This window comes from Epinephelus moara, chromosome 7 (genome assembly GCF_006386435.1).
Source record: "Epinephelus moara isolate mb chromosome 7, YSFRI_EMoa_1.0, whole genome shotgun sequence".
Classification (NCBI taxonomy): Eukaryota; Metazoa; Chordata; class Actinopteri; order Perciformes; family Serranidae; genus Epinephelus; species Epinephelus moara.
In genome coordinates, this window is record NC_065512.1 from 3,062,305 (window position 1) to 3,086,128 (window position 23,824).

At 41.3% G+C, this 23,824-nt stretch overlaps 1 protein-coding gene across 5 annotated transcripts in view; it reads right to left on the reverse strand.

The window, feature by feature from the left end:
* Positions 1-23,824, reverse strand: part of satb2 (SATB homeobox 2) — an 86,481-nt gene that overhangs the window by 61,093 nt on the left and 1,564 nt on the right. For 2 of the 5 annotated variants that reach the window (XM_050049565.1, XM_050049564.1), the window contains exon 1: positions 15,025-16,012. The gene's annotated coding sequence lies outside the window, so the exon portion shown is untranslated. Of the gene's footprint in view, positions 1-15,024; positions 16,013-19,483; positions 19,570-23,824 lie in introns of those variants that run through there. The other 3 variants (XM_050049562.1, XM_050049561.1, XM_050049560.1) reach the window with 3 other exon arrangements.

Here is a 23,824-nt window from a genome sequence, read left to right on the forward strand (position 1 = left end):
TTTATACTGCAGAAACATCCTGGTTTTATTAAACGGCCATCTGTCCATCAGCGGAATACTCTTTAATACAGCTGCCACAGCTTTCAGCTAATAAATTAATGAATTTAAATCTGCACAACAACACAAATATCGCTTGGGTTTTAGACTATCATTTGTCTCAACCTCAGTTTGTCAGGTTTGATAACAAACTGTTTGGCACTATCTTAACTAAAACAGGAGCCCCTCTTTTTATTCACACTCTATACCGCTGACTCAACTCATCCTCACTGTGACCTCGTCACATGTCCACATTTGGTCATGGACTTGCCACGTTCACATATGACGTCCAAGGTACCCTGGGTGTGTTGGTTGTTGACGTTCTGGGACGCCGTGTCAACTTCAGCCTGTTACATGCATTGTCTGTTTTCAAAATACACTTCTGTTTTTGCAGGAAATGTAGAGTTTGCATACAGTCTCTTTCAAAATAAAAGCACTACGTTGGTACAACACTGCAAACATGGTTGTTTAGGTAAAAAAGAACATGATCTGGCTTTATAATCTTACGAGACGCATCCATCACCCACTCAGACTTGTGCTGCCTTATTTTCGTTCTTTCCTCCTAAGGCCACCGGGTGCCGTTAAACTATAAAGGCGACCGCCTGCGTATCATTTGGACGTTAAAGGACGGCTTTTTTCATCTGTGTCTGACGCAGCAAGTCACAGCCCAAGAGCTGGATTTCAATGACTTCAGAGTGAGACCTGATTGGCTGCCTATAGGCACAGTCAGGCGTCTTGTCAAATCTAAAATTATTCGGATGATACTGCGCTAGTTGGTCTATTTAACCAGGGCAAACACCTTGTCGATTAAGGCATAAATGACAAACAGGAAGCCTTTATGAACCACAGTGTACACAAAAACTTTTGAGGAGGGAGATGGAACAGACCAAAAGAGAGATGTGTAAGAATACGGATGTTCTATGGTTGAGAAAATGTAGTGCCCAAGGAAAAGGCTGTCTCTGCCAGCGTGAAGGCGAGAAGCTCCGTCCCTCCTATGCTGTGTTTGTACCAACAGCAAGGTAAAAATATTCTCAATACAGCGCACACTTAAACCGATACTGATTTTTTAAGGTGGCTTAAATACATTTTGTTACTGCCCCTGTCCACAGCAGCACATTGCTCAGCTTCCATGGCGGTATTTCTGCTGCTCCTCCAAACTGGTGGCGTGCCAGCTGACATCTACTGTCATAAAACCCTACTTCAAAATATCTGAGCTCTCCCTTTGAGTGGCAAAATATGGCAAGTTTGTTAGATTTAATCAAAGAATTGAAAGGGAGACAAATAGAAACACAAGACGACAGAGAGTCCTGTTTCTCAGTGTTTGTTGGGACTGTAAACTCAGCAGTAACAGTGCAGGCTCGCCTGTGTGTTTGCGTTTAATATGTATGAGTACATATACATCATGTACGCACACACATTCACGAGAGCGTGAGCCTCGTGGGTCGGTGTCCCCTGATAAGGGAGCGTCAGCCAAACGTCTAATACAGGGTAATGCCATTAGAAACGCTGCCAGGCCAGACAGGGGACACACGCCAACGTGTGAAAGAGCAGCCAGCTCGCTCACGCCAAATGCGCCCGCTTTTATTTACATACGAGCCCCTGGACAATATCTGCCAGCATGTGTGACCCTCAGTGAAGAGAGGGAGATTAGAAAGTGTCCGTGGAAAAAACGGTGAAGAGGAAGCAAAGTATGGAAATCAAGTTAGTGAGCAGATTTGGGAGTGGAAAAACACAGAGGGTCTCTGCACTGAGTGACATTGGCCAGCGATGCAGCAGAACAAATGAGGGAGAATCCGTGGTTATTGTTTGAGTGTGGCATTTTCCACAGCGCTTGATTAGAAACCGAACCCCCTCCTTCTCCCTCACTTTTTAATATTTCTGCTGCTTTTTACGGCTGCAGCTGTCGTAACTCTGAACAAAAGACAATGTTTTGTGTGGTGGTGCTTCTCTGCCTCCCTCCTCCTCCTCCTCCTCCTCCTCCTCCTCCTCTCGCCTCCTCTCGCCTCATCTCTACCTTCTATACCGACTCTTTCACAACAACACAGCTGAAAAACACCATCCACCACAAACAGTGAAAAAACAAAACTCTCAATCTGACAAGTATTAAGAGCTCGGGCAAAATTTCAAAATGTATAATAAATTAAAAACATTAGCTTTGGCGTGATTAAAAAGTGTGGGAGGCAAAGAGGCCAAAAAATGTGAGTGGCAGAGTTTAATAAAAAAGAAAACAAGTTCAAAGAGTTACACTGAGTGGAAAGCAATGGCTTTAAATGTGAGTACAGTGGCTATAATTCACAATGTGAGGGCTCACTGAGAAAAAAGGGAGGCTTTGCAAATAAATCCAACCACTAACAATGTTGTAGCTACAATAAAAAAACAACAGAACACTGAGAGGAATTCACTGTCGGCTGCACATCACATCCAGCGCTGCTCCTCTGAGATGATAAGTGGAACTTTACCTGCTTTGTAAAACTGCCAAGAGGAAGTGACGGACTAGATTTCATTTTCTTATTTACAAATAATCCTGCACAGAATCTGTCTTTATCACCGACAGGTCCCAACCTGCTGCAGCTCCTCCGCTACTGACGATCCCTATCAAGACCTGTCCTCACCGACATCTCACCATCTAACCTCCAACAGTTTCCCAGCATCATCTAATCTCTGAACACATCCTGCTTCAATTACATTTCATTTGGTATTTGACCCGCGAGATAAAGAATATCGTGCTTTCCTCGCTCAGATAAGACGTCCCATCTCAACAATGGCAACTATCGCCACATCAAATCATCGTCAGGTCACGTGCGGTCAAATGAAGCAGATTGTTACGTATTTATTAAAAGTCCAGTGTGTAGGATTTAGCAGCAATATAATAAGTGTGTTGTGTTTTTGTTACCTCAGAATGAGACATTTATATCTACACAGGGAGCAGGTCCTCAACTATAGAGATCACCATGTTGCACCACCATGTTTCTACAGTAGCCCAGGACAGACAAACCAAACACTGGCTCTAGACGTGGATGTGTTTTGCATCGGAGAATCACAATTTTTAAATGTGAAATTGCTTTATTCAGTGTTTTTGCCAGTTTAAATCACCTGGTCTGTTTGTTTACAAGAGGAAGAGACCTCCGCCAACATTCCCCTCACTATGACCTCGTCACATGTCCACGTTTGGTCATGGACTTTCCACGTCCACATATGACGTCCAAGGTACCCTGGGTGTGTTGGTTGTTGACGTTCTGGGACGCCGTGTCAACTTCAGCCTGTTACATGCATTGTCCGTTTTTCAAAATACACTTCTGTTTTCACAGGAAATGTACAGTTTGCATACAGTCTCTTTCAAAATAAAAGCACTACGTCGGTACAACACTGCTGTTTTTCCCTTCAACAACAAATGCACGTGGTTATGTTTTGCCAACACACACACACATACACACATGGTTGGGTTTAGGAAAAAAGAGCAGGGTTTACAGGAAGCAAACACTGGCCTCTCGGGTGAAAGTCCGTGGTTTTTGGACCTATCCACCACCCCTCCCACACGTCCTTCTCGGACTTCTGCCACCAGAATTTTTCGAAGCCTTCGGAGTGAGACCGGGTCGGCTAAGATGCTCTAACTTCTGTTTTATTGGGACTTTACAGCTTATGAATTAATTACATGGTATCTGATCTGTGCATTGACTTCTGCCAGTGTGAAAGTTTGCGATGTGGCGGCCATGTTGAGAACAGTTGAGCCAAAATGATGCATCACCCACCAGCTGATTTACAGCTAAACAGCACACTGAAATATGTTTCTGAAAACATTCGGGGTGAGAAATAGACTGTGCAATAACAGAATCTTGACTCGCATTTTTTTAGCGCTGCCAAGTTTGACCACAGCTCGACTGCAGTGATTGACAGTGATGGAAGCCACTGCCCTAGTGCCGGATTTCAGTGACTCTGGAGTGAGACCAGGTGCCTCTGTGGATAATTTGGCTCACTGTAAAAAGCTCCTGAATGTCTGGATGTTAAGTTATCAGAGAAAAAAGGTGAGCACACATGAGTATGTGCTGGACAAGGGGGCCGGCTCAGACATGCCAAACAGGGTCAAGAAACACTGATTTGTACTGTGAAACTGCTTGATTCAGTGTTTTTACAGGTTTTAATCTCTGAATCTGTTTGTTTTAGAGAGGGAGAGACCTCTGTGGATAATTCAGCTCCCGGTAAAAACCTCCTGAACAATGAACTCTGAAGGAATTCTAACTGGGAGAAGTTTCAGCTGGTTGCAGTCTGCAGTCCTCACCTCTAGACACCATTAAATCCCCCTAAATCTTACACACTGTACATTTAATGCATTTATTAAAACTATAACACCTCCTGTGAGCACCCATAAGTGAATGCTGGTATTCAATTAAATTCAATCTGCACCCTCTGTCCTCGGACCCTCACAGTGGATGAGGAAAAACTCCCCAAAAACACCCTTTAAAGGAGGAAAAAGTGAGTGTATTAACACACACTCACTTGTTTGTCCTTCAGGAAAGTACTACAGATCCATCAACGCCACAAGATTAACATTTTCTACCCGACGGCTGTCACCACACTGAACTCTGCACTGAATGCACACCCACCATAGACAATATTCATACTGTGCTGGAAAACCGACCTCTGTGCAATATCCTTCATTCTTCTTCTGGTTTAATACACATATGGGTGCACAGGCATGATGTGTATGTGTGTTCAGTGTGTGTGAGTTGCATGAAAAGTTTTCTTTTCTTCTGTCTTTATATATCTTGTATATTTGGGCTATACCCAGAACAGTGACAATAAAGAAACTCCATTCTGTTCATAAAATCAAATATTCTTCACAGTCTTCAAACATGACGTTATGATTATTGACACTAATAAACACGTAAATATTTGTGTTCTTATGCCCCAATTGAGGTATACAATTTAAATAGTTAAAATAATTTAACATTGTCATATTATTTTATCATGTTATGGGAAGGAAGCACATAGTTCTCAATGTATTGTCCCTATTTACAGTTTTTAGGTATTTGTACTTTCCTCCTGCGTTTCCATTTCATGCTACTGAAAACTTCTGCTCACTACAATTATTTGACAGCTTTAGTTATATGCTACATTCAGGGATGGGCGATATGTTAATATTATATTGACAGCGTGATATTAGACTAGATATTGTAATATCGTAAGTTTTGTCTATTCCTGCTTTTAATGGCGAAATTACAGTAAAACAGTGTAATTTTCTGAACTTACCAGACTTTTCTCGCCGTTCTATTATATCCACAACAATTACTTATCAAAAATTTCATTACGTAAATATATTGTGAAAGCACCAATAGTCAACCCTACAGTGTTACAGCAGTATCATTTATTTTAGTTTAGTTTATTTAAGAAGGGGCCGTGCAAATTATAAACACACATGGTATAAAAATGCCAAAACTAGCTAAAAGGCTATTTTTTATCATTTCATCTCGTTAATTTCACTCTCCGTATCGCCCAGCTCTAGATTCCAGCTTAAGAATTTACATTAAAAACACACATATGGATAATTTTTGTATACATACACATTTAAAGATTTAATAAGTGGCTCCCAAACATTTTTGAATTGTGACTTGTTCCAAAAAAAGGTCTGTACTTTTAACTTTTACGTTTCATTTGTCTCCGATTTTCTTCTCTCTCCGTATCAATCATCTCATGACCCCTCAGGTTTATCTGGTGGCCCTCAGGGGCCCGACCTGGGTTATATAAAGTGGTTAAACTAGCTCCACCTGGAGCAGCTGCAACAGGAAGCTGCTCTCACATTAATGCATCTGTATGAGTCAATATAGGAGGCAATTAAAATTATTCGGCAACTGTTTTGATAATTGATTGAAGCAAAAACCAAAAATATTTGTCTGTTACAACTTTTTCACTGTGAAGATTGCTGCTTTTCTGTGTTTTATGTGAAGGTGAGCTGAACATCTTTGTGTTTTCTAGAGTTTTTTTCCACTATTTTCTGACGTTTTAAAGATCTAATGATTAATCAAGATCAATAACGAGAATGATTGCTCACCAAAGCTCTACTAATGTTGCGATACATGACAGGAAAATCTGAGGTTTTGATAAGAACATTTAGTTAATAAAATGTATGTTCTACCTAGATTAGGATTTTAAATGCAGGACTTTTCCTGTGGTGGTTTTGGTGCTTTCACTAAAGTAAAGGATCTTCTTCCAGCACTGGGAGGGCGCTGTTGTTTTCATAAAGTGAAACATTAACATACATCCTCATTCACCACTGCAGTCACTGTCATACGATCCCTCACTGAAGCTTCATGCTGCATCGTTCAGTTTATGGTCGAGGAGCTTCTGTTAGTTTGAGGGTCAGTGAACTTAAATCAAACCTGGCGCCTCATTTCAGCAACAAAGTGTTGTGTAATACAGAGTTTTAATGGTATCCTGCGGACCAGAGAGCCCAGATGCAGATGCGTACATACAGAATAAAAGTACACCATCCTACATCTCTGTTTTTACTTTGTTTCTTTCTCCCAGTTTTCACTGTAAACACTTTAAAAATGTTGCAGAACGACATGTAAATAATAACGTGGGTGTGGACGTGCCCGCTGTCACGCACTGATAAATGCTAATCTATTTTATGCAATTATTATGGGCGTGCTGAGCAATAACCTTTTGTTCTACACATCTTTAACGGTGTGACGACGATCAGCACATTAAATCGAGGACTGATATCACCCAGATTGTTATCGCCTCCATCCTAAATCCATCTGTGCTGCATTGTTTGATAAGGCGTGTGATAGTTAGAGCAGTTAATAAAGACGCGATAAGAGGAGCTGTTGCATATCTGCTATGGAGACGGGCAACAAATGTAATGTCTTTTTGATAAGGAGAGGGGTCATGACACATTTCCCAATTTACTGCCTCTCTGGTCAACTGTCAGCCCTCTGTGGAAAACTTTACAATCAACTGTAAAGATTTTTCTTTTAAAACCTGCATCAGTTAAAGTGAAAATAAGCTGCTGTATCTTTGTCGCTCGCTGTCTTTTCAATAAAAATGTAATAACGTCAATATTTCTGCTCTGAGACCGTCAGATGTAAAGAAATAAAACCCCCACTCTGCTCTGTTTGTCCCGCATTGTGTTTGATTCTGGGACAACCTCTTGTTTTCGATGATAAGCCACTATCAAATTCCACATTATTACACGTTCTAGACATAACAAATACACACTGAGGGCCAAAGACAAGATTGCAGAGCAAAAAATGCAGACACACCCAAAGAAATAGAAGAGTGGGACACGACAACAAACACACCTATAAACAATATGTCCAGCTCAAAGACGTAAACACACACAAACTGAGGCTAACGTGTAATTCAAAGCCAGTCTAAACTCTACAAATCAGACAGCTGACAAACACTGATTGGTAGTCCCATCCATTTGAAAGACATACGGTGTAATGACTGGTTTGAAGTGGGAGCTGCAGCAGCGGCCCATGAAAGCTGCTTTTTGTAAATCTGTCTGTCATTTACTTTTTTTTTTTAAAGTTTATTTTTGTCTCCATCACTCTCTCTCTCTCTCTCGTGCTTTTATTTTTACATCACTCAAAGTTTGGAAAAACACTTGAAGTTGCATCCAGCTGTTTTTAATGTTCGGCCTCTGATGAAGCAACATGTTCACAAAGTGTAAAACTTTTTCATCCTGGGTGCTATTTTCACATATTCTTGTGTCTAAGTGACAAATGGAGACACTGCTTCTGACACTGGTCCAGTATCGACAGAGAGAGAGTGCTGCAGACGTGAGAAAGGCTGCAATGTAACCACTGAGGGCGTGTTTGCTCTGTCAGTGTACGTCTACTAAACGTGCTTATTTTTGACATTGACAGGCTCAGACTGTTATTCTGAGCGTCTGACAACATTAAGGAAAGTATCCCAACAGAGAAATGAAATGTTTTTTCGCTTGCTCCGGTCTGTTTTTATTGTGTTTCACTCTTGAGGAAGTTTTGTTTTGAAACCTCACAAAGTTTGATTTGTTGCAGAAAAACAAGGTGGAAACATTAGTGAGAGTTGGAAAGTGAATGCCAAGAAGAGTGTGTCAAATCGAGGTAAAGAAAGTGTAACTTAAACCTGGGCCACACTGCCTGTGTGTCGCTTAACGTCTAGTTTTTTTGTTTGTTTTTTGCAGCTGATTTAACAGGTTAGAGCAGCCTCACTGCTTTTTTTAAAATCATAGTGAAATCATACAACCTTTCTCTGCAGTCTTATTCTGAAATCTCACAAGGTGTGACATGTAGCGGGAAAAATAACGGTGGAAACACTGGTGAGAGTTTGAGAGAGGAGTGTCAAGAAGAAGAAGTTGAGTCAGAGTACACCTGGGCCACACTGCCTGCATGAACAGTGCATGTGTGTGGCAGAATGTCTAATGTTTTGGGGGGTCTGCAGCCAATTTAACAGGTTAGAGTAGCCGTACTGCCTATGTGAGCAGTGCTGCTCAGGTGCAGAACATCTAGAGAATCGAGATCTCACCTACTTTTTCCGCGTGTCGCACACAGTTTTCAGCAAAACTAGACAGCTGAAATGGTCTTTCAATAACTATACTGACATCGTATCACCTTTCTCTGCAGTCTTGTTGTGAAATCTGGCGAGGTGTGACTTGTTGCAGAAAAACAAGAGCGTAAACATCAGTAGGAGTTGGAGAGAGGAGTGTGTCGAGTTGGAGAAAAGAAAACGTAGCGTACACCCTGGCCACACTGCCTGTGTGAGCAGCGCATGCGTGTCGTGGAATGTCTAGTTTTTTTGTTTGCTTTTTTTGTGCCTGATTTAACAGGTTAGAGCAGCCTCACTGCCCGTGTGAGCAGCGCTGTTCAGGTGTGACTCACCGCGTTTGGGGTCCCACCTATTTTCTCCAAGTGACGCACGCAGTTTTCAGCAAAAATAGACAGTTAAAATGTTTGACTCAAAACTTCCTGTGTCCATTTCAAAATAAAAGCCCGCTTACAACGTTTCAATAGAAAAAATCCCTTCATTTGTTAACACATGGGTTTTAATGTGAAGCATTTTCAGATTGACATTACAGTGGCTTGTGTGACTCCATAAATTTGTGGAGTTCTGGCTTTTATTTGTGGAAATACGCTAACAAACAGACCATGTGAAGTGAAAGGTATGGAAAAACATTTCATTTCTCTGTAGGGATTCTCTCCGTAATGTTGTCAGACACTTATGAAAACAGTCGAGCCTGTCAGTGGTAAAAACAAGCACATTTAGCGGACATACACCGACAGTGAGAACATGATCTGAGTGGTTACACTGCAGCCTGTGTCACGGCATCAGTGCTCTCTCTTAATACTGGACCAGTTTCAAAAATTGTTTCATTATGTTTCTGCATATGTGACGTCAAAGTTGTCAGTTGTCGGGAAATCACTTTTCTGATTATTCCCACATCACATGAATGCATCATAAGTGACTAATGAAAGTAAATGTTTGGTTGACGGTAATAAACTTTTTATTAATTCTTGTATTGCATATCTTTTTTTTTTGCTCACATGAAATCTGTTAAATGGTATTAGGGTGTAACTGCTGTCAACATAGAGCGACTTTAATTAGTTCGAAAAAGTTATTTATTCGTGTTAAAACTGTTAACAAGTCAGTTAAAACAGTATTTTGGTGGTTTTAGAGGATGTACTGGAGCAGCAACATGTCTGGGATAAAACCACTTTATAATATAAAGTTTCAGCATATTTATAGCTACGTGAATTTTTGCTGGGTCGTCCTGTTGTACAAAAAAAAAAAAAAAAAGATTTATCAATACACAATGATTCTGAAAATTTAAAAGGTTTCATTACTTATGTTTTACAGTATTGATTTACTGATATCAGCTGCTCTCTCTTACTGTTGATGTTTACTGCAGTCATTCTGATGTTTTCTGCTAATAAGCAAGAAAAGAAAAGTCACTGTTGTCATGTTAAAGCCTTGCTATATTTATCTTGTACTAAAAATTTTAATCTTATGCCCTCAATGCCAATTTTCCCCGGTGGTATCAAAAATCAAGGTTTTCCAAACATTGCATTGAAGTTAAAAATTCCAGTATTGTGACGTTCAATGAATGGAGCAATAAAATCCAACATATCGTCTTTGTAGCATCCATGTTGTTTCCGCATTATGAAAGCTCGTGGACACACTGAAGTCAGAAGACCGACTTTACAGCTCTGCATATGGGACCATCTGAGGAGCAACGTTAGACACAAACACTCAAGAAAAAGAGTCCAAGTTGAAAAATACCAAAGTTTCCCGTTAAAGGAGAACAACAGGTAGAATTAAAAAAGCTCCCCAGGCGATACAATAAAGAAGAAACCAGTTTTTATGTCGCCTCCTGCCTCCACACACACACACACACACACACACACTACTTCACTGCACTCCCATTGTGATAAGTGTGCAGGAAGCAGAGAGCAGAGAGCAGCAGCTCACACACTTACACTCTGAGATTTAAAACACGAGAGGAAATAAAAGAGGGATAATTGTGGGTGAAAAGTGAACGCAATCATCGGAGCAGCAGGGAAACATCTCCAGTCTGTAAATGTATGAAACTAATGGATCTCAAAGTGTTAGTAAGAAATACAACTAACCTCTCACACCGCAGAGCTCAGGAGCCAAAGCTACATCGCCTCCGCTCCCTCCGGTATCTCTTTTACCGTTACGATACTGTGTCGGCTAATGAAGGGTTGTGCCTTCAACATGCAAACCAGACAGACACAGACGGAGACGGAGAGAAGGAGAGTGACCTGTGAGGGCATCATTAGCACTGATAGCAGGGAGGACGGGACAGGCGTCACCTGTGTAGGAAAATATTCAGATACGGCCGTTCTTCCCGCTCGAGATCCACTTTTATAGCAGCGTTATCAAGCTATTGGTTAATGCTTGGCTCTGCAGCACAGATAAAAAAGAAGGCAGCGGGAGGAGGAGGGGGAGCGATATTAAAAGCCTTGCTGTCAAACTGAATGTACACACACATGTATGCACAGGGAGGGACCGACGTCATGTTGGTACTCTTCCCGAAAAAACAGCAGGAAGCACAAAAAATATCAGAATTTGTTTGCTTTCGAAGTCTGAAAACAAAACGGGGAACAACACAAAAAATTTTATGTGGCTGTTTATGAGAAATGATTTCTGTTCGGGAACATTATTGTGGAATTTGCCGTTTATGTACATCAGATGTGTCACTGTGATGTGGGCAGAGCTGGTGTGAGGGCAAGACAGACCTTCACAGCACACACACACTCAGACACAACTTTTGTGGAGCTGTGGAGAGGGTCCTCGGGCTCACACACAAACACACACACACTCGTGCGCAGAGAGGAAAATAACCGGGGAGGGAGGAGGGGACGAAGGCCTCCTGGCAAACATGTTTGGCTCCCTTGTAAACTTCTCATTTGATAATATGGGATGAAGAGTTAACAGCGAGCATTTACAGCCTCGCCCTTCCAGCTAGAGGATGCATGCTTAAACACACTCATCCACACACACACACACACACACACACACACACACACACACACAGACAGACACTAAGCCACACAAACCACAGCCAGCACGCTACACAGACTCTCTGCTTTAACACTTCCAGGGACCACACACTGACTCAGCCAGGGACAAGTAAGAGTGTGAGGAGCACACGCATGTATACAACACAGGAGGGGTGGACAAAATAATACAACACGCTGCAGCTCAGCGTGGTGATGCAACCTGTGTTTTTTTTAACAGCGTTACATCATAAGGTGTTCCTGCTGTATTGTCAGATATTTAAAGAGGTGACGCTGCTCCAAGAAAATGCTAAAACTTTACTGCAACGCACTCCGATGCCAAACCAGTCCACCACAGCCTCACCAGAGTGGGAAAACACAGAGCTCAGGTCTCAGCGTCCACATGTCGGAGTTCTCTCAGCTAAAATAAATGAATTTACCCTCAACGATCACGCCGAGGCCGATGATGAATCTGCACCAGGCCGAGCAGGAGACATTATGGAGATCTGTGAGCGACGCCCACAGCCCGACAGAGGAGCATCATTAGTGCCCACAGAGCTTCTCCACTATCTAATCTGCAGTTTAATAGTGCGGACACACCCATATTACGTGTGAACAGATAGCTGAGTTCACACAGAGAGGCAGGAAGCACAGAGGAGGACCCTCACTGAAATACTGACATTAAAGATTTAAAGTTATTTCTTTAATTTGGAAATGAATTGTGACTTAAACTTTGTTTTTCAAGATTATTTTTATGCTGCTGACTGTTGAAGCACTTTGCCTCTATTTTTATTTCCTCTTTATGTGTTTCTTGAACGCAAACCTACTTGGAAATAAACCTGATTTTGATTATCTGACAACAAAGAGCTTTAAGAAGTTACAATAACTAAGAAACACTCAGGAATTAAAAGAATATTTCAGCTACTGAAACAGCGACAAAGCCGAGGTGCAGAAGTCAGGGAGGTCAGAGGGCACGTCCTCCTTAATATTCAGAACATGTGCATTAATGCCATCACCCAAACATAAGATCACTAAACTAATAAAGCAGTAGGTCTTTTATTTTGATGGAATTAAATATATTTCCATCATAAACTGCTGCACGTAAATTCACCAGAATGCAGGAAATGAAGTGTTTGATGCTCAAACTTTCCTAGATGAGGACCCCAACCCCCCTGTTTCATATTTGCCCCCCTAAATATTGAAACAAACCTACGCCCCTGCTACAGAGTGAAGCTAAATAAGGCCAGAGGGGGGTCTTCTTTATGTGCGTAAAATTGCAGACCATAAATAATTTGCGCATTTTGGCGGCAGCGTGAAAAAAGCCTCGAATCCTCGCGCGCACATGAAGCCCCTGCAGCTCAGCTGGAGCCAAAGAAAATATGAGTTTCCCACTATTTTTGATACGCAAACTCTTTGCACATTAACGCCCCCTCCTCCTCTTCCTCCTCCCCGACAGAGTCTGCGCGGCCCGTCAACTTTTTGAACATGTGAGCAAACTTTGAGCAGACAGGGAGGCCGGAGACCTGCAGAGCCTGCGCACGCTCTCCCATCACAGCAGCTGAGACGAATCCGTTTCTCCTCGCGGTTTGCTCCAAAAAAACTTCTGTATTTTTTGTTTTATTTTTCTGCTGTGATGGACGGACTGTGGCGGGGAGGAGACGGCACAGTGGCGCGCTGAGGTGTCTGATAGCGCGCCACTGTGCCGCCATTATGATTTCATTAATTATCAGGCCTTTTTTAATTAAATCAAAACTATTATAATTACTGAAAATGATTCTCTAATAAATATTAATCCGGATTCTGCAGCCACACTTTACCTGCTCAGGTGACAACAGGCGCATGTGTGTGAGCGCAGTCTGTCGGTTCACACGCGTTTTAATTAGATGAGAAAAAGCCCAAACGCTGTTTGGATTCCTGCTGGTTTTGGAAAAGAAGACTCAGCCTGCTTTTTTCTGTTAAAGGTCAGAGAGGACGAGGAGCTGGAAGTAGCTGCTGTCAGAGAGGAGGCAGAAATAAATACAAGAATCATTTCACTTCTCTGCAGCCTCGCATGTGACATTTTAAAACCTTTTACTGCACATTCAGAATTAATTCTAAAACCTACTTAAGGATGTGGGTTTGATTTCTTCATGTTTGGTGCAGGGCAGAGTATTGCTGCTGACAGGACGGTCTGCAGGAGGACTGGTTCTCATTTGGACGCATTTGGCTTCAGTTTCTGGTGATTACGCAGAGCGGACTGGAGGCCTAAACTCCTCCACAGTCCCTGACCAGACCTGGGCTTTCTGATCTCTCCGTGTTCCTGAGTGTTTCTGACTGTTTCCACCCTCCGTGTCTGTGCATCTCTGCTCGGAGGCGCAGTGTCTCCTGTCCCAGGTGCTGCAGAGGTTAAAGGCCCCTGTAGCAGCCGAGAACACTCGGAGCGTGTTCGACACCTCTCTGTTCCCTCGGTATGTTTTATTCATCGTACTGTCCCGGTTACCGGTGGAGGTGCAGTGTTTAAAAAAACTGGTGCTGTTATTTAAACTGTGCACGTGTTAAACAGTAACACCAGTGACACCTCTCACTGTGTGTGTCTCATTAATTATTTTTTAAAAGTTAAAAAGTCACAAAGTCCTGTTGTGGCGCATTTTAACGTGTCTCCGAAGATTTATAATAAACTTTTCTCTCTCTCTCTCTCTCTCTCACACACACACACACACACACACACATACGTATAAAGTTTTGCTATAAATTATTCTGAAGCTCTGCGATTAATCAAACACTTCCTGCCAAGGCTCCAAAATAACTTTTCATTTTTATTTTAAAGGCGCAAAGCATCATCTTAAATATTAAATTCACAATATTCACACACTAGTTAATAACTTATACATGATTTTACTCACGTATCTACATTTTGTGCATATTTAAAATACTAAATACAACTAATATTTCGTAAAAACAATACCAATACATAAAGAATCTCATTTTACTTCAGTGCCAAGAGACTGAAATTGTTCATGCATGTGCAAATTTAATAAGTAGATATGATTTAATTTGTATAAACTTTAAGAAAATTAACGCATACTTATAATTATTGAAAAATAAGTGGCTTATTTTGAAAATAACTAATTATAATAGCTTAATATTTAAATGCATGGGCGTTAAATATTAATAGATTAATAATAAACAAAAAAATTAGCAGCCTAATAATTGTAATCACAATAATCACAATAATAATAATAATAATATATAAGTTAGTTGTATTAACTGGAGGGACGGTGCCAACTCAAAGTAAAAGTTTTAGTGAGATCAGCTGGATCAATTTATCATTTATAATTTATTTTCACTTTATTATAATTTACAGGCACTTTAAATGGTGGTGTCTTCAGTACTATTATAATTTACAGGCACTTTAAATGGTGGTGTCTTCAGTACTGTGTCTCTGAGTGTGTGTGTGTGTGTGAGAGTGTGTGTGTGTGTGTGTGTGTGTGTGTGTGTGTCTACTCACTGCTTACGGCGTGTCTGTAGCGCTGTTGGCCGCTGAGGAGGCTCTGTCCATTGATCAGGAGTATTGAATCCAGGGCTGGGCTGTGGGTCGGCTCCTGGATACACGGCGGGTCACGCTGCTCAGTCTGGACTCGTCGGACACCGGACCGGATCCACACAGGAGAGAAAAGTTAGTGGGCAGGGAGGTTTGGAGAGGGGGCGAGGACAGCGCGCAGAGCAGCGGAGTGCGTGGAGATCTGGACGGAGGATGCTCGTCTGTGGGAAGTGGAAGCGAACAGAGAGACAGAGGGAGAGACTTTGTGAGCACCGGTGGGTCTGTCCTGGAGCCGTGAGCCGGAGCGCGCGCACAAACTTAATATTTTAAAATTCTGTCTTCCGTCCTCCTTTTTTACGCTTTTATCCGCCTGTTTTAGCTCAAAACGCGTCTCTGTGGCACAAATCTGCCCTCCTCTGAACTCATGGCTTCATCCTCGGAGAAAGCGCAAAAATAACGCGACGCAGCGGGAAACAGGAGCAACACAACCCCGGACACAGAGCGCACAACACGGACCTGACCGAGCAGCAGACACCGGCGCGTGAGGTACAGTAAAAGCGGGATTTCTCGGCGCAAAGGACCGGGTCCTAATCAGAGTGTCACTTTCAATCGTCCCTGTGCCAACGGGCGCACTGACTGATAGAGGGAGGAGAGAAGGGAGGAGAGACAAAGAGAGCAAGGGAAGGGAGGGAGGCGTCAAAAAAAAAAATAATGTGAGCCATGGAAGCATTTTGTGGGCCGGATCTCTCTTATAGGACGCTTAACATGATATAGAAGAGTCCAGCAGAACTTTATTCTGTTCATAAACAAGCCTTTTAGGTGATTGTAAACAGACCCATCAGGAGGGGCACCCACAGGAGGGGGCACCCACAGGGATCCTTGACTAAACCCTTCCTTCAGATGCTTAAATAAAGTCTGTTTTGACTTTATGTTGTCTCCACTCAACATAAACAGTTGCGTAATAATCCTCTAAATCATATCTGACTGAGATCTTCCTCCCCGGGGCCATAACATGGAGCAGGCTATCACACAGACCTTGACATCAGAGCGCTCTGCTGTTACTTTTCCACCAGGAGAAGATTTCTGCCTCACGCAGCAGGAACTTATCAGCTTCCCTCTAATATTTTCACACATGTCGGTATCATCCCGGATGATAATCCGCCCGAGGTGAAGTCCACGCGCTGATACATGTTAATAAGTAGCCTAATAATAAGTCTCCTCTTTATCTCTCGTTATTAGACGCGCTCAGTACAGCCGCAGTGTCTCTGTTAATGATAAACCCGTGCGTGGGATGAGAGGTCACGACCCTCCAAATATATGAACAACGGAAACCTCTGTCAATATTCAGAGTTAAAGGGACTCACAGAAACTGCGGATGGTCAGTGAACTCCTCTTGCTTCACGTGAGACAGACAGTGAACACAACAGCTGCAGGAGCGCGCACCAGGTCATCACTGTGTTGCTGCGCACAGGCGCATTGTCTGTGGCGCACGGTTCACTCTGTGTGTGTGTGTGTGTGTGTGTGTGTGTGTGTGTGTGTGTGTGTGTGTGTGTGTGTGTGTGTGCGCTCAGTGTTTTACTGAATGTAGAGCTGCTAGTTAGAGATAATACTTAGACCCCGCTCCATATCAGGTTTTCACTACACCTTTATGGCGGCACAGCGAGTTCACGATAACGATATTATCGCAATATCGAGAGAAAATTCGCCTTTAACTTTGATTGTTATGGATTTTGTTTCTCTTTTTGGCACATGACTTACACCAAAAATACAAGAGTAAGTTGGTGGAGAGAGTGTCTGTCACCGTAACCAAACAAAAGTGTATAGAAATTACAGTAATTCCTCTAAGTGGACAGTGAAGGCAGCCAGATGGCGCTTGGCAGAGAGAGACAAAGCCAGAATGAAACTGATTTAAAAGGTGCTGGATTATTTACACATTTATTATTATCATATGTCCACGACTGTCAGAATATTAGGGAGTATATTAGGGGTGGGGGAATAAATCAATACAGTATAGTATCACGATACTTTTGTGTGGCAATATCGTATCGTCACACAGATTTTTTAAATTCTATAAATTACTAATATTATAAATACCAATTTAACTTTATGGGAGCCTTCTAGAATAATACAATCAGTTGCTTTTTCAGTCCACTAGATGCATTTTGCTGCTGCAAAAAAAATGTCTGAAGTCAGATGAACAGGCTGAAAACTTGATCTTATTGGATTAAACAGATGTTGACAAAGTTTTCATTTGAGGACGTAATTTACGGTTTAAAAAAAGTAAATAAATCGCAATATATTTTATTGCAATACTCAGCACATAGATTTAAAATTGCGATAATATTGTATCGTGACTCAAGTATTGTGATAATATCGTATCGTGGATTCTCTGGTGATTCCCACCTCTACGATATATCATTTTGAAATATCTCAGTTATCGTCAATACCGGTAGGCTATATCGCTACGCCCCTATTGGTCATATTCAGTCAGTGTCATATAGATGGGCGATATGCAGGAAATCAAATCGCACGATATTTTTTACCTCAACCTTGACAATTTCACAAAATACTCACACAGTGAGATTTCTGATAAATGAATCATCAGTAATGTCAATATAATGACTACGCGACAGATAATGGAACAGCGAGAACAGTCTGTTAAGTTTGGAAAATGACATCATCTTACTGTAATGCAGGAAAGACACCACATGATATAACAATATCCCAAAGACAAATCTGGTCTCATGTCACGGTATCTATTAAATATCAATATACTGCACAGCCCATATACACACTGTGTGTCATAGGGCTGGACCATACAGAGATATCAAATATCACAATATTGTTTTAAACCAAACATCTCAATATTGTGACGATACTGTAGCTTTGACTATTGGTGCTTTCATGAAATATTTACACACTGAGATTTCTGACAAATAATCACCAGTAATGTGGATTTAATGACTTAGTGGGTAAAGACAAATAATAGAACAACAGTCTCAGACAATCATATTTTACTGCAACGCATTCTTTGACGCCCAGTGTGGGATTTAGTGGAATATACTGGCAGAAATATAATATAATTATGTAACTGTATAACCTGAAAGTAGGGTGTGTTTTTGTTACCTTAGAAATCAGGTCCTCGTCCTCAGAGATCGCCATGTTGCAAAAATTACATGACTTTACAGTAATGAAGCCGTTCAAACCAGGAAAAGACGACATGTTCAACATCAGGATATCAAAATGTAATCTCATATCCTGATATTGACATAATATCAATGTACTGCCCTGCTGTCAGGTGTGTGTTTGGATACAGAAAAACTCATTTCATAGATCAGTACCTTTAATAATTACCCATTAATGCTTTAATAAATATACAAATATATATACACACAATTTTATGAGGCTCCCAGCGGCCCTACGACCCAGCTGCCCTCAAGTCTGACTGAAGGTTTCACCTTGACCCTGTGACCTGTCAGATGTCGCTGTCTGATAAGGAAGTTGCAGAAGGTCAAATGACACTAAAGATATGGAAAGTTTTCTGAATGCAAAATAACTGACAAAATTCAAAACGTGTTTTTAAAACTGTGGGGAAACTGCAGCTGTAATGAGGTCACTCCTGTTGTCTTCTTTTTGTGAGAATTCATTTGCATCATTATTTGTTTAAATCCATAAAGAGTTGCTCTACGCTGGAGGCCGGTGGTCAGACAGGAGTTCAGACCACATGTGAGTTTTTCAGAGTATTAACTCAGCAGTAAATATTTTACTTTAACTCTGTTTGTGATTTCCTCTCCTTCCTCTCCTTCTCCCTGCTCAGATGTGCACGCGCTGTCTCCACGGCCTCACGGTAAGCTGCAACAAGGGAGTCTTTCATGCACATTTTAACGAGAGCATGCGCGACCGAGTTGAGCAACACGACCGAAGCCACAGGTTTGCAACATCTGCAACACTGTGACTGTGCGTAAAGCGCTGCTGGCTGCACGGAGCCTTGTGTTGGCACCAGAGGAGCCGCGGCGGGCACCAGTGAGGAGGGGGCGGGTGGACCCACTGCCTGCTCCGGCCCGGGGGCCTCTGGGTGCTCAGATCTTGGATGGGGAGCCAGAGGGGGTCCCACTAAAAGAGCGTTACGCGTTGTGTGCGTCGCCAGTCGTGCGCGTAGCTTTCCAGGAAAGAGACTCGAGGCTGAACGGGCCTGAAATTTTGGATTTTGGTCCTGATCAGCAGGTAGAAGACGAGAATTTTGGACATCCTGAGATTTGAAAATCAGCACCAACCTCTCCTGACTGAGCTCCTGACAAACAGCTGCTGAGTCTTAATTAAAACCTGATTTGGAGACAGAAGCGCTCCGCTGTCTGAGACTCTTCTTTACATCACCAACACTGCACCAAAGCGTAAAAACAGTGTCTATAAAGCATCTGTAACTCACCTCTGTAACGCAGCCCGGTTATCAGACACCTGGCAGCTCAGCTCTGACGGCAAGTGAGAATTAAGTGGCAGCAGCCGGTGGCGCAGAGCCAGTCCGCTCCTCGCTGCTCATTCGTCAATAATATTAAATATGATAATGACGGTGATGATGATGTCGACGCGCGCAAGTGAGGCTGCTGGCTACAGCGTGGGTCTGCTGCAGGCCTGGCTCTGATGTGACAAACTGAACCTGTGTGAGAGTCATAAATAAATATGAAATGCTCATTAAACTATTTCTATAAACATAAAAATGAGCAGATTGTGATTTTACCTCTCCAGGCAGCGCGGCGACATTTACGAGTCTCTGCTGAATTCTTGCAGTTATTTTTAATTTCATCGTAAAGCGCTCATTAGAGGTTGAAAATAAGAGTGTTAAAATCCATTTAAAGCTTTATTTCTCACCATAAACCCAAAGTGTCTGCGGTTTTTGGATAAGGCGATATTAAGCTCCAAAGTGCTGCTTTTGGCGGAGCGGAGGACGCGTCATGTGACCTGTGGCATTTGTAGTTTATTTAGACAATTATCTTCAGATTAATGGCGCCGTTGGAGACCTGGGTCACAGGAATATTTCGTTTTGTTGTTGCTTTACAAGATCATTTAATGGAGTTAATTCTAAATTAATTTAGTACGCAAATATATTTTGGGTTAAATATTTAATCACTGCGGGTTTAATGACTGAATCAAAGCTGCAGATTCAAGCAAAATATCTCACAACTAAAATATCACAGAAAATAATTAGACAGACATTTTTTCCGTCTGTGTTTAAATATTTAAAACTCTTCTCCAAGCCTCATTTTGTCAACTTAAATTTCCCTCCTGCAGCATGAGCGTGTGTGTGTGTATTTATTCAAAGAAATGTTCTGTTAACTAACTGCATCATGTGCATCTCATCTCATCATGCAGAGACATCGGGCTGCAGCAGGCGCTGTGAATTATTGAAGCCCGGCAGGGAATCGTTTGCCTGCAGAGCTCCTCCGCTGCATCACTTTACACACTCCGTCCCTTTATCTATTTTCCATTTCTTGGGGAAAGAGGGAATCTAGGAACGAGACCAAACAAGCGTAAAAATCTCCACAATGCCGTGAAGAAGAATGAAATATTGATCCCTGAAATAACCCCGATGGAGGACAAATTCAGAGGACCGGTGTGAATAATTGATGCGATCCTGCGCTCCCACAGCTTGTGTTAAACATGATAGTGATTGGAGAGTCATGTGGGCCACTTACACTTATTGAGAACATATTTAGAGCGCAGGTAAGTGTGTGTGTGTCTGAGTGTGTGTGTGTGTGTGTGTGTGTGTGTGTGTGTGTGTGTGTGTGTATGAAGCATGGCCTGGAGGGGGCTCAGTGCTGTGGCCGATCACCCCTCCTGCCTGAGCACCAGCCTCCCCAAAATGAAAAAAGCAAAGAATAACAGGCTTTTATTTATTTCACATCCTCGGAGCGGAGCGATTTATAGAAAGTGACCCCGTGATTTGAAGCAGAGCTCAACTCCGGCCCAAAACTCATTTAAAATTCAAGAAGTCAGCAGAATAATTTAGAGAAGAATGCATCTGGCTTGGATCAGGCAAAAATGACACATTAATAAATAACCACAGTTGAGTTTACATTATGGAAGTATAAAGAGGAAATCAGGCACTTTTACGCGCATTTTACGCACCTTTTATTCACGAATCTACTTCTATCTTTATGAGCTTTCAACAGACAACACAGAAACTAATGTGCTTTTAGGAACTGTTTGGTTTCGTCTGACACGAGCACATCTTCCCCTCAGCTTTAGTGGCACGCGCCCGCCTGTACTCGCCATCGGGGACGCGGTTTTGTTTGGTGTGCATGATTTTTCAGACGCCTGTTGTCACCTCCTGAGTGTTTGCCTGAGAAAAGAAGAAGCATCATTTGTGCAAACAGCGCGGCTGTGTGGTGGAGAGGAAAAGACAGAAACAACAAAAAATACCAGGGCACCAAAACCTCTGAATTTAAGTCTAAAAAGTGTCAGATTAAATTATGATCCTGTGTCTTTGTTTGTCTTTAATTTAACGGAGCGAGAATATTTTCAGCTCCTCTGTTGGCACCATGTTCCCAAACACTGCTGCTAATTATTTCTGATGAAAAAATTACTTTATGTCAATCAGATGAAGAGCTGTCCACTACATGAGGACACGCATGCGTGTCAGGAGGTTGTGACAAACCAGCCTGCTCCAAACTGTCTTATTACACACTGACACACGTTAGGAAGTCTTTTAATCATTTGAACTCATTTAGTGTGTTTATTTGTAAGAAGGCCGGAATATCTGCAGACAGTTGCCATCAGAGCGGTGGACTGACGGACGGAGCTCTGAGCTGATAATTAATCAAACATTTCTTAATTAATTTCACAGTTTTTCAGTGTTTGCGAAGATTTAACGCAACGAAAAACCTAATTACACTCACTGAACTCTCTTCGATGTTTTGTTTTTTTCAGAGAAATGAACCTTTCCCATATCGCCAGTTCACTCCAAGGAGTGCGTCATTTATTTATGTGAATGCTGGTGATGTGTCGGACCGCTGGTAATGATGATGATGATGGTGGTGATGATGAGTGAGACAGTGTGTTAAAACAAAAGGCCTTCAAGGCCAAAATTCAGGGCCAAAATATTGACAGAATCAAAGAAGCTCACCTGAGGACGGAGACTCAGGTGTGAAGGAAATAATGGAAAAAAAAAAAATGAATGAAACATTATAATAAAGTGTCCTGGTGTTATTGAATTAAGAGTAATAATATAATTAAACATGATAAAATCCGACTGAATTAGCAACATGTTTATAACTGCTACCAATAATAATAATAATAATAATAATAATAATAATTTGAAATTAAATAGACAATTCTCATTTCTTTATTTTACCCTCATTATTATCAATATTATTATTTTATTATTAATATTATTATTATTATTATCGCATTTTTTTTATGAGTGAAGCAAACGCTGTTTTTTTAATATATAAATATATTCTTGTATTTCCCAGTGTTCCGCTAAATTACCGGCTCGTGCTGGACACAATCAGCGTTAATTGAAAACGAAAGTAACGAACGGGTAACGAACAACAGGCGCGCGACACTAAACAGACAATTAGACAAAAAGCTGAGAGAAAATAAATACATATTTCTGCAGAAAACCTATTTCACATTTTTTCTTACCGTTTGCGTGATTACAGTGAATCATGAAGTTTAAAGGTTGCGAACTTATTTTATTTCTACTCGTTAATAAATAGATTTAAAGTTTCATTTGATTTTATCATTATTATTTTCTGAGCGGTAATAAATGATTGCTGTGTGATACTGTGTCTCTGTGCAGCTCTTAAATCGCTCCGGTTGGCTCAGGAGGAACTGAAGGGCCACAGCGCTCCAAATGGCTTGTTTTTAAAGGATGTATCTCGTTTCCGTCGAGGATTAATTTGTCTTTTGCGCCACTTTCAAAGCTTTTTCCCCAAATTGCTTCCATACAGAGGTCACGGCTCACAGTCCATTATTGCGCCTTCACACCATTTCTCACTCCGCAGCCTCCAAAGCTGCAGACACTGGATCCTAATACCTGATTTAATCTCAAGCTTTAGCGCCTCTTAAACCACATTTAACGAAAAAACAATAATAGCAATAATTATTAAGTCAATTATCTTGTTAATAAGTGTTAACAGTAACAAATAAATACACTTAATTAACATTAATGTAATCATAGTAATTGATTAATAGTAGAGACTCATTTTAATACTCTAAAGAAAGAAAATCAATAATCTGATAGACTTCTAACTGAAATATTTCAATACTATATTAAATATTTAATCTATCAAGCAAATAAAATTGTGTGAGGGCAAATTCTGACCTGAAATTTTCAAAATATTGCATTGCAAGTGTAACAGTTTAAACTAATGGCTTTTTAAATATTAAATTATTTACTACACATCAGTTACAAGCCATTAATAATACATTAATAATAAGGTTGAGGATCTGGATCAAAATCTATTAATTAACTTAAATTATTAAGCACTGATCAATTGTTTATGAACATTTCCAACTGTGTTTTTCCCACTTAGATGAGAGAAACATTGGCCAAAGAGATTTTTTCACAACCCCAAACTTGCTTTTATTCTTATAACTGATCATTTTTTAACCATTAATAAAGCCAATTATACCTTATAAAGACTTTATGAAAGGTGTCATATTATAAAGTGGCGATTAACTGAAGATTATTGAGTGTAACGGCTGGTTTAAGATGAATTTATTTTCCTTTCTGATGCACAAATGTCACATAAGTGGAGCCAGCAGC